The following is a 12,988-nucleotide window of genomic DNA, read 5'->3' as shown; positions in this document are numbered from 1 at the left end:
AAAAAAAACGGAAATTTCATCAATATATTAATATAACAAATTAAATTAAATACATATTGGTACATATATTTTTCTTTAATACAATAATAAAATAGAAATATTTTGAACATTATTTTCAATTTGTTTGGAATATTTTTATAAACACTATTTTTATATTTTTACTCATATCTTCGTTATTTATGGACCGATTGAACTGATTTTAAATAGTTCGGATCTCGCAGATATCTGGGTTCTTCTGAAAACTGATTTCAACATACACAAAGACAGGGCTAAATCGACTCCGGTATCTATAAGGATCCAGAATATATACTTTATGAGGTCGGAAAATTATACAATAGAAATTACAAACGGAATGACAAACTTATATATATCTTTCTCACGAAGGTGAAGGGTATAAAAAGTAACAAAAAAATTCCCTTTTATATGTTCGAACCTAATCCGGGCTCTACATACTAAATTTCATGTTTCTAACCAATAACAACATACTGCTTCGTTTGTAACGTGACGTCATGCTCAGCATTGTTTTTTGTAATCAAGTGCAATAAAAAAATTTACAATATGATTATGTGTTTTGTTGTTGTAGTTTACAGTTTCTGTCTGAGCATGAATAAAAAATCTAAATTATTTATGAAATTTTCAGAGCTTGTCTCTCGATTTAGCTGATTTTAAATAGCGATATTCTCGAAAACATGTCTAACAGAATTATTGATTATTCGGATCTAGCCGATACTTGGGGTCCTCTAAAAACTGATTTCAACAGACAGACGGACATGGCTTAATCAACTCTGCTACCAATAAGGATCCAGAATATATATAATTTATGGGGTCGGAAAAATTATATATAAAAATTACAAACGGAGTGGCAAACTTATATATATCCTTCTCACGAAGGTGAAGGGTATAACAAATTAGATTGATATTTAAAAGCGTTGATCACGGCTTACAACAGTGATCAAATTAATAAAGAAAAATTTTGAATTGCTTCAAGAATTATATTGGTACAATAAATTTGGAATATAGTTTATTTCAAAACCAACAAATTGGATGTTTTATACAGATACCAATCACAAACACATAATAATTTTGGAATATAATTTATTATAAACAAAATAAAACAAAATTTTGGAAATCCAAAACAATACGTGTAATTAAATAAAAATAAAACAATAAAAATAGAAAAAATCATGTCGAGCAGAGTGAATCTCTACAAAGTTCAACATCGAATTCACAAGAAAATTGATAACATTTCCGAAAAAATAAAAGAAAAGCTGGTGAGGAAGGCTGACATTGAGGAGACAAAAAGAGTCTTCAAAGCAAATGAGAAAAGTTCCAATTAATCAATGCATAGTTGGAAGAAAATTGATAACATTTCCGAAAAAATAAAAGAAAAGCTGGTGAGGAAGGCTGACATTGAGGAGACAATGACGACCAGTATTCCAGAGAAAATGTCTTTGAAAATACAAAAGCATTGCTGCAAAATGCAATAATTTTATTAGATGAACTAAGCTCCAAACCTGAACATTGAGGGGACAAAAAAGAGTCTTCAAAGCAAATGGGAAGAGTCCAATTAAACAATGCAAAGTTGGAAGCCCATGGGGTCAATGACGACCAGTGTTTCAGAGAAAATGTATTTGAAAATATAAAAGCATTGCTGCAAAATGCAATGATTTTATTAGACAAACTAAACTCCGAACCTGAACAGCAAGAATTATAGGAGCAAGAAAAATTTAGCAACGTAGATAAAAAGTTGCAGCATTTTCAAACGCAAATGCAACAAATGATTCAAGCATTTATTGTTGCAAACAAGCAATCTATAGTAGAGCCTAAAATAGTTCAGAAAGAAACTACAAATGAAGAAAATTTTAAGGGAGGAAAACACGGATGTGTTTGAGTTTCCAACTTATGATCCCGACTTAGAAAAACACAGATGAAATAAAGAAGAATTCAGTTGGTTCCGAGGATTGTTCTATAAATAAAACTGATGCCGCGATTGAAGCAGAAGAAGATGCGACAACTCCTGAGTATTACGAATACGCATCAAAAGAGTATATGCCAGTCATCACTCAAAAATATGTTGTAAATAACATAGAAACAAAGAGCAATAGCGATTTTATAAAATCCGTCCTGCTAGAGGGTGGCTAAGAAGTTTCTGAGAAAATAGTGGTTCCTCAATTCTTGGTCCAGTAAAGGATATCTAAAATATAATTAATGAAGACGAAATTAACACGTCAAATCCCGCCTCTAAGGAAATCGCCAATGAAAACGATGACAACGTAGCTGAAGATTTGAAGTTGTCCGTTAGTGTTAATGAGTATCGAGATTTAGCTGACGAAAACACTAAAGACGACGAAAGCTTTATGAGAAAGCAAATAAGGACCATGTAGATAAAGAAAGTAATACTAATGAGGAAACTGAAATTTTTGAGCTATCGATAGCAAAACTAAGCTATCGATAGTAAAACTAATGCTAATGAGTTATCGATAACGATGCTAATATTGATAAGGCATTTGGAGCATATCATTCTGATGTTAAAAACCAAGAAGCCAGTATAGCTTCCAAAACATGCCTTAACAAAACGTCATCCTATACAGTAGATTTAAGTTTTTACTATTCGTTTAAATACAGATTCTTGTAACAAAAAACACTATTTTTAGATACTCCAAAATACCAATATCAAATTTTGATTTTATCTCTAGAAAAAAATGAAAATACTACAAATTTTGCCAAAAATCGCCATATTACAAGGTACAGGTCCCCAAAAATTGTTCACCAAATGGGCCAAAAATATATCATTTCGGTTGATAGTAACCCCTTAAAACAATTTACAGCATAAAAGCCATTCGATTCCAAAATTTGTGTTTCTTTTAATATGATCAGATATGAAATACAGAAATACTTTTGTGAGGAAATTTTATGGACTTTTTAAAAAAAGTTAATTTAATTTAAGTAAATGTAAATTTTTCAAGTTTTAAAAAGTGTGATATCAAACCTAAGGACTGTATAGGCAATATAAAAAAGTAATTTATTAATTTTACATACAAAATGTATTATTAAATTTCTTTTCTTTTCATAGTTTACCTAAATTCGAATACTTATACTCCAATTTTCGAAGCATCGCACTGGATGAAAAACTCACGCTGGAAGTCAGGCTGCGTTAAAATGACGTCGTAGTATATAAAAAAAAACAAAAAGGCGGCATTTCTAGGCGTGGTAAAAATTTTTTTTAAATTTTTTTAAATGTTATTAACATATCTTTAATTCTGTTTTTTTTTGTCCATAGAGAGCGACCCACTCTAATATACAGTCATACACAAATGCATGCATAAAACCACAAGCAAATTCTTAGAAATTTAAAGGAACAAATAAAAACCTACTTATAAAATCAATTCCTGAACATACATACATACATACATACATACATACATACATACATACATACATAACAGAGTGAGATGAAATAAACGAAAATTTAAATACCTGGGAAGTGATACTATTTTTCTGAAAGGTAGACCCGAGTAGAACAAGAATAAGTTTTAGAAATTTGCCAAACAACTCCAAAATCTTGAGTTACGGGTAAAAAACCGATTTTTTCCTACCTTTAAGCACTTATAAGTCCGTAACTTAGTTGAATTTCTCCACGGATTTAGGAAGCAGAAGCTGATGTCTTTATAATGACATATATAACGTAATGACATAAGTAACTTGGAGAGTTTTAGTTTTGCACCTTTCTCCAAGTTTGGAAATGTTTAATATAGTAATTTATATTGGAACCGTACCATTTATTAACTGATTAGAATCCCATGTTTATTCATAAGTAAAACACAACTTTGTTTTTAAGAAACCGTAAGCTATTGACGACGTTATTGGTATTATTCTTAATACAAAATTGTTCAAAAATTGATTTCTGAAGAATGCTTTATATGGGGATAGGGTTAAATATGGTCCGATCCTCGAAAAATTTGGTGGAAGGATTTATGTTTATACAAAAGTTATTTATTCTGAATTTTATAGTGATATTAATATTAAGAGGAGAATTATGGAATTCAAGTCATTTTCTGAAGGAGGGTTTGTATGGGGACTAGGGTCAAATAAAACCGCATTATCTAAAAAAATCTGCAATATCACTGATGACGACAGCAAACTCATTTATACCGATTTTTGTTGTGATCCGACCTTATTTGAACCTAGTCACCATACAAATCCTCCTTAAGCAAACGGCTTTAATTCCACAATTAATTATATCAATATCACCTAAATAACTTTTATATAAATGAATAAACATGGTTTCTATATGAAATACTTTCAAAAAACATCTCCAAACTTGGGCAACGGTGCAAAACTAAGACAAGAAATATGTTTGCTGGGTTAATTCACACATATCTCTCCAAGTTCCTTAAAAGTATTTTCAGACTACAATACTGAGTATTAATACATTTCAAAATAAAAATATTATAGAATTTGGTCGGTATATCAAAAAATCTGTAAGAAAAATACATAAATATTTCAGACATACTCTTTATCAATTCTTACCTTTATAAATTTAACTGTGTTCTTAAATTTTTCGTTTATGTTTAATTTATTTTACTTGCCTGTTTATTTTTTTCAGATGAAAATTGTTTCTAACGTTTCTTTTTTTAATTACAACTTTGATACATATGAAAAATTAGAAATTTTTGAAATTTTTCAAAAATTTCTAATTTTTCTTTCTAAGTCTGTGGAGAACCTTAAAATCGGTTCAGATTCAACTAAGTTACTGACTCATAAGTGCTTAAAAGTACTAAAACCCGGTTTTTATCCGTTACTCAAAATTTTGGAGGTGTTTGGCAAATTTCAAAAACATATTCTACTCGGATCCACCTTTCAGAAAAATAATATCACTTCCCAGTTATTTATTTTTGTCGCAAAGTGTAATTTAAACTTTTGTTCTCAATTGTAATTCATTTTATTTTCTTTAATATTTATTTTACTTCTCATTTTTATTATTAATTCATAGCGTTAACTTTTGTTCTATACTGTAATCATTTTGTTCTTTTGTCTTTACTTACTTACTTTTTTTTCTTTTATTTATATTTCGTTTTTGTTTTGTTACATTGGAATTGAGTGTTTTTATGTATTTGATCTTTTTTACTTTTTCTTTTGTTTGTCATTACACTTGATTTTAATATAGTTAATATACAATAATACCGTTAAGCTGCGCTTATTATTAATAAAACCACTCATTTCCAATATATTTCCACTGATTTCAGTTGAAAATTGACTGATAAAAGTCGTAACAAAATTGTAAACTGTCTCTTTGATCTTTGGCTGCTGCAGAATAAATATCGCGGAAGAATTTAATAAATACAAACTCTTTGTTTTATTTTAATTTAACTAAAAAATGTAAAGTAATAACCAAATTTGATGGCGAATATGACAAGCCACAAATTATAAAAACTAATTAAAGGAATTGAGGTCGGTTATGACGATATCGTCTGGCGTCGACCCAAATCTTCGAGAGACTCATCCTCTACAACATAAAATAAACAACACAGCTTCTAGAAAAAATTGAGGAAAGTATATCTGGTGGTGATTTGCAGTGATACCACGTATAAGCCTAAAAAATATTATAATTTTTATCTCTACTCATTTCACGCATGCATACATATTGATTTTGGCATTCCGTATGTAACACATCGAAATATTGGTCATAAACCCACAAAAGTATATATATTCTGGGTCCTCAATAACAATCTAGCCATCTAGTTGAAAGCACAATATAGTTGAAAGCACAATATAGGTCGAAAGGAAAGAGCTATAGGGTTGAAATTTCACACAAATATTTCTTATAGGAAAGGTTTGTGGTATTGAAAATGGGCAATATCGGTCCACGTTTTCGGATAGCTCCCACACAAGTGTCCCCTCGAAAAGCTTCTACAGTCATAACTTGTTTATAAATACGAATATATCGATGAAATTCGACATGACTTTAACGCTCATTACTGGCTTAAAAATACTAGTATGAAATTCAACATAAGTAAGATTCATACGAGTCAAAATCTATCTAAAAGATTTTATGAGGATAGGTCCAATACAAAAAATTCTTTCTACCAAATTGTATAAGGATCGACCCATAATTGACCCTACCCTCTCTATATAAGGTTCCTATCAGAAAATTACTATAACGCTTATAACTGGCTTAAAAATTACTAGTATATTGATGAAGTTCGACATAAGAAAGTTTCATTCGAGTCAAAAGAGATAAGATTCGGCATAGCCGAATATAACATTCTTACTTCTTATAATCTGAAATTTTAATTTAATTTTTATTAGGGAAACGGAGTATCTATAATTACTCGAATATTAGTTTTTGCCCTTATAACCGCGATCGACAACTCCTATACACAGTGTATTTTGGCCGTTGAGCTGTCATAGAAGAAGGTTGTGTCGTCGCTCGTTTCTTGCTTTTGCGATGAAAATGAAGGAAAGTATATAAATTAAGTGATGGATAATACTAATTATTGTTGTACTTTTATAGCATATACACTAGATATTTAGTAGTTTTCAGAATTGTTACCTTCTTAACATATTTTTTCTTTTAACATAATTTGCAAATTACAATAATTAACCAAAATTTATTGTAATTTTGTTAAATCTTTACCTTTAATTTGTATATTTTTAATTAAAAATATAGTTAAAAAGCTAATTTTTTAAATAAATATGTGCAAAACAAGGCAAAAATATTTGTTTTGTGTTACATTAATATTATTTCTAAATTTCAGTTTTCCATATATGTATTTTTGTGGAGATACAATAATTTCTTTGTTTTTTTTAACTTTTTTTAGATCTCATAAGGATTTATGGACCATAGATAAGGATATTAAACGGTAAAAAATTAGATCCATATCATATATCTTTCAGTTTAGCTGTACCTGCGATTTGAAGTCGGAGGAGTTCGGGAAAATCGATCTTTTTTGTAATATTTTAGAGAATACTTTTTTTTTTCTAATGTATAATTTAAATAAAGTATTTTCAGAGTTTTATAGTCCAGGAAATATAAGATATATATCAGAATTTTAATTAAAAAAATATTTATTGCTTATACATAGAGCATTATTCAAATGGATAATGTTTTTACAAACTTCGGGATTAAATTTTTCCCATTTATTTCAAAGGGTTTTATTTTTATAGCTATTATTTTAAACATAAGACTTTATACTAAAAACTCAAATCATATTTATTAAACATGGCAAACAAATAAATAATATTTCGACATGGTACACTGAGAATTCACAAATTTTGCAAAATTTGACCTGCATTTTATGAGCTAAGAATGTCCGATTTGAATAAAATTTGGAATATATTTTATATTATTTGGATTTAAATACTCTGAAAATACTTTGTTTAATTTTCAAATGAATTCTTGTTTACATACTTAAGGAGGGGGGCATATTTCTGAATAAAATATTTAATTTAATTCAAAGAACCTTTGTGGGATTCTCTCGCCCATATTTTTAATTCAATTTTGGAATGGTTTTCCGCTTCTAAGGTTAACTAACTCGAGCTTTCTTTCCCTTTAAAGCCATTTTATTCTTCCCTTCGTTGCGACTACTCCTGGAACATATATAATATGCACATATGATGTAAACCTCGCTTCTGGGAGAGTATTCAGTCAAGTACGATCTTAAATTTAATTCTATCAATTAATATCGCCTAATTGACTTCTGGCTGTCGGCTGTTGGCACCATATTTATTATATCCTATTTACACATTATGTTATTGCTCGGTAGCTTGGGTTATGATTAGGTAAACGGTTGTATATTTTTGTTTCTGGGTCCCACTTTATCCCCCAATTTAGAGCTATTCGTGTAACAAAGGAATTCTACTGGCATTTGCTCTAGTTTTCCACTTGACCATGACATTCTATCTGCGATCAGCGAATAAAAGTTTGAGACATATTCTGTGTCTGGAATGCTTGAATGTCCGATGATTGTGAATAACCTTCCAATGTCTCCAGTATCCTATGACGTGTCCTATAACCGATTTTGGCCAAGGTGAATTTAAATATGTTTCAATGGGTAGAATATCTAGTAACGTTTCCAGAGCTTTGGTTGAACATGGCACCACTTTAATTTTTAAACTCGCGATAAGAGTTAAAAATTTAAAGACCGTTAAATAGAACTCGCTCGCGATTCGAGTCGAAATGAGTTAATCGCGAGTTTTTATAATTACAGTGTTATTGTAATGACCAACATAAGCGGGAAAGTTACGAATAGTAAAAACTTACATATACTGTATAGGATGACGTTTTGTAAAGGCATGTTTTGGAATTGTATACCGATATAATGTATTGAAAATTTTAAATATATTAGTGCTAACATGTACATGAATATATACTAGCCAACTTTGTCGGAAAACATGGACCATTATGGTACGAAAAGGGACTTAAGATCCATACATTTCAATTAGAAACAGAAGAACGACACCAAGAATACATCTTGGAACTTTTAAGTACAGATCCTTATAACAAATATTATTATTTTATATACCTTATATACCTGAAGTATTAAATTCTAATATTAAAGTTTGGTTTTATTTCTGAAAAAAAGGAAAAAAATGTAAATATGGTCAAAAATTGCCATTTTAATGATATTAAATGAAAAGATGGAACAAATGCTCCAAAATTGTGGAACAAATTGATAATAACCCCTTAACACAATTTTAAGCAAAAAACCACTCGATTATAATTTTTGTATAATATGGTCATATATGAAAATTTCGGTTTACCTTAGGTCTTTTTAGACAATAAAACAAATTTAATTATTCATTTCACACACAAAAATATTATTAAATTATGTTCCTTTTCAAAGTACTACCAAATTCGAATACTTATGTGAGACACTGTATGTATATTATGTGCAGTTAGAGGACACTTTAGAAAAAAAATCACATACATATGTATGTGTGTACGTCACATAAGACTGCAACGTTTGTTTTTTATGAATTACTTTTATATACATATAATTCTATTTCTATTTGTGTCTTCCCAGCTAGCATTTGGAAGATTGTTGGATGATTAATCAGTAAACTGAGTCATTTTTGACTCCTTTTGATGAGCTAAAAGCTATTAATAAGTTGAGTGCTTAAAAATGACTCGAAAATAATCCCCATATATGATTGAAAAATGAATATTTGAAAAACAATAAAAAAATGTATTGCAATCATAAATTGATTATCCTGGTGTTTAAAATATGATGGTCTTAAAAACTTATTTTGTGGTCATATTTCAAGTAGTTAGAAGATCTAAAATTGTTCCTTATGTAATTGTTTTTGTTTTTAATGAAATAGCTAAACTTACACTTAAAAAAAAAAACGATTCAAAAAATGAGTCGAACTGATTAGAAATGGTGCTCAGAAAAGACTCTTTTGGAAGAGTTAGCAAAACATTTTGTGTGGCCTAAAATGAGTTGATATAATTCTCATTTCGTTTATAAAATGAAAAGTATAAATATTTGAATTTGTGTGATATTTATAGTCAATTTTCTATCAACGAAATTGAAATTATATTATGGTTTAATTATAATTTTATATGTTTAATGATCTTCTACGGAAGATAGTTGGGCGACTAATCACTAAACTAAGTCTTAATAATTCGAATTAATGAAAAAATAATAACAATATGTATACCAATCATAAATAAGTCATCCAGGTGATTGAAATATGATTGTTTAAAAATTTAGGTTGTAGTTAAATTTCGCGCAGTCGGAAGATAAAAAACTTTTTTCTGTTGTATTTGTCCGTAACAAACATAAAAATTACTAAGAAGAGACTCAAAAATGACTAAAATATGATTCGGAAATAACGCAAAAACGATTAAAAACTGAGTCATAATTGATCAGAAGTGGGGCTCATAAATGACTCATTTAGAAGGATCGCGGGTAGGGTACCATTTTCTCTTGACGAATGTATCATTTATGATCAGAAAATGAGCGCATATATGATCATTTTAATCGTGCAGAAGACTCATATATAACTCGAATGTGATCAAAAATTTCAAAAAATGCTAGCTCGGTTATTATGTTTCTTGCTAATTATGTATGAAGAAGAGGTATATGTATATATGTATTTATGTATGTATGTATGTGTGTATGTATGTATGTATGTAGGTATGTATGTATGTATGTATGTATGTATGTATGTATGTATGTATGTATGTATGTATGTATGTATGTATGTATGTATGTATGTATGTATGTATGTATGTATGTATGTATGTGTGTATGAATGATTGTTCCTTTAAATTTCTAAGAATTTGCTTCTGGTTTTATTTCATGTTTACCCTTTTGACGTGCAAATGGAGTTGGAATACTTATAGTAAGCGTATGAATATACATATGTAGACATATGTATGTATGTCGCACATATGCAGTGAGCTCTCAAATGAGCTCTCTGGATTTTCTTCATTTACACGTATGTACGTAACTTTCAGATTAAGAGAATGAGAGAATTGAAGTTTAATTTGTATGTATGTCGCACATATGCAGCGAGCTCTCAAATGAGCTCTCTGGATTTTCTTCATTTACACGTATGTACGTAACTTTCAGATTAAGAGAATGAGAGCAAATCCTCTCAAGAAAAATTATCATTAAACACCTAATTCGTGACATACAGGAGTATTTGCAACATTATCCTGAAAATATTTTCAATTAATTTCAAAAATCAGCAAAAATTTGTTTTATAGAACAATAAATGACAACACTTATTTTTATAGTGATCGGGACTCATTTGACCCTAGCCTCAATACAAACTCCCCTTCAGAAATTGACTTGAAGGTCAAAATTAACTTATAATTTCTAATAAAACGATTAAAATCTACTTTGAAGTAGACGTAAATTCATCTATAAAAATTTATAAGGATAGGCCCATATTTACTCTTTTTTGTCAACAATAAGTAAAAATATTCCACAATAAAACAAATTAAATTAAAAATTTTTTAAATAATAATCCAAAATACTTGTTTGGTACTGCAGTGTTGAAGTAAACACTTGAAAGATTCTAAAATGGATTTTTGTTAGTTTTTTTTTTTTTTGGAAAATCTACTACACAAAAGTAAAATATTTTTCATAAATTTAAAAAAAAATATGTTTCTAAAATTCTTTTCCAAAAGATTAAGAAAGAAAAAGAATACACTAAACATAATACTTATTTAAATTAATAATGATAATATAGATTTTACTTGTGAAACGTTAAATATAAAAAGGTATGTCTGATGTACAAAATATATGATATACAGTGTCTCTCATAAGTATTCGAATTTAGGTATAATATGAAAAGAAACCAAATTTAATAACATATTTTGTATGCAAAATTAATTTGTTAAATTCTCTAGACAGTCCTTAGCTTTGATATCACGCTTTTTAAAACTTTAAAAATTCACATTTACTTAAATTAATTTAGCTTTATTTAAAAATAGTCCATAAAATAATATCACAAAAGTATACGAATTTTTTCTGTATTTCATATTTGACTATATTATACGAAACACAAAAATTAAAATCGAATGTTTATTTTGCTAAAAATTGTTTTTGATTTAATATACCCCTTGGGGTATCTAAAAATAATATTTTTATTACAATAATCTATTTAAACGTTCCAAGATATATTATTGGAATCATTCTTCTATCGCTAATTCAATTTATTGGAACTCAAGGTCATTTTTATAATACAAGGGTCAAAAATTTTCGGGAAAATTGTCTTCTATATATTGTTTCAGATATTAGCTGTTATACATTTTAAGTTTTCAATATATTTTGGAAGTTTATAACTCCAAAGCATGCCTCGAAGAAACGCCATTCAATATAGTGGAATCATTATTTTTATAACCAATGGCCTTTAGGCTGAATGCCACCATATCATTATGGTCTAACTCAAAAATATTGATATCTGTTTAAATATTATCTACTATGATCAAAATAAGCCCAATTTTTTTTACATACAGTGTTGTTGTAATGGGCAACATAATCGTGAATGTTATGAGTAGTAAAAACTAAAATCTGCTGTATAGGATGACGTTTTGTAAAGGCATGTTTTGGAGTTGTACACCGCTACGATGTCTTGAAAATTTAAAATATATTAATGCTAATATCTACAATTATATACTAGCTAACTTTGTCGGAAAATATCGATCCTAGTGGTACGAAAAGGGACTTAAGATCCAGATAATTCAACTAGAAACAGAAGAACGATACCAAAAATATATCATGGAATGTTTAAAAACAAATCCATAACAAAGATTATTATTTTTATATACCTGAAAGAATCTATTAAATCCAAATATTAAATATTGGTTTTATCTCTGGAAAAAGTGAAAAAAATGGCAAATATGGTCAAAAATCACAATTTTAATGATATTATATGAAAAGAAGGTACAAATGCCCCAAAATTGTGATCAAAATGGTCAAAAAATATATCCATTCGGTTGATAGTTACCCCTTAAACAATTTTTAGCAAAATAAACATTCGATTCTAATTTTTGTGTTTTGTATAATATAGTCAAATATGAAATAAAGAAAAAATTCGTATACTTTTGTGAGGTAATTTTATAGACTATTTTTAAATAAAGCTAAATTAATTTAAGTAAATGTGAATTTTTAAAGTTTTAAAAAGCATGATATCAAAGCTAAGGACTGTCTAGAGAATTTAACAAATTAATTTATTAATTTTTCATACAAAATATGTTATTAAATTTAGTTTCTTTTTATATTATACCTATATTCGAATACTTATGAGAGACACTGTATATTTTATTTATTAAAAAATTATTTGACTCGAATTTGTATATAGATTTCAATAAGAAATAAAACAAAAAGTTTAAAATTGTTGATGAAAATATTAAAAATCAAAATTAGACCAATGGGTAGGGAAATATTTGCAATAATTTTACTTTACCATAACTTGCCCGATTAATAAAAAAAACGCATTATAAAAACACAGTGTTCGATTAAATTTTGTT

The sequence above is a fragment of the Lucilia cuprina genome, chromosome 4 (assembly GCF_022045245.1).
Source record: "Lucilia cuprina isolate Lc7/37 chromosome 4, ASM2204524v1, whole genome shotgun sequence".
In the NCBI taxonomy this organism is placed as follows: Eukaryota; Metazoa; Arthropoda; class Insecta; order Diptera; family Calliphoridae; genus Lucilia; species Lucilia cuprina.
This window is presented reverse-complemented; position numbering follows the sequence as displayed.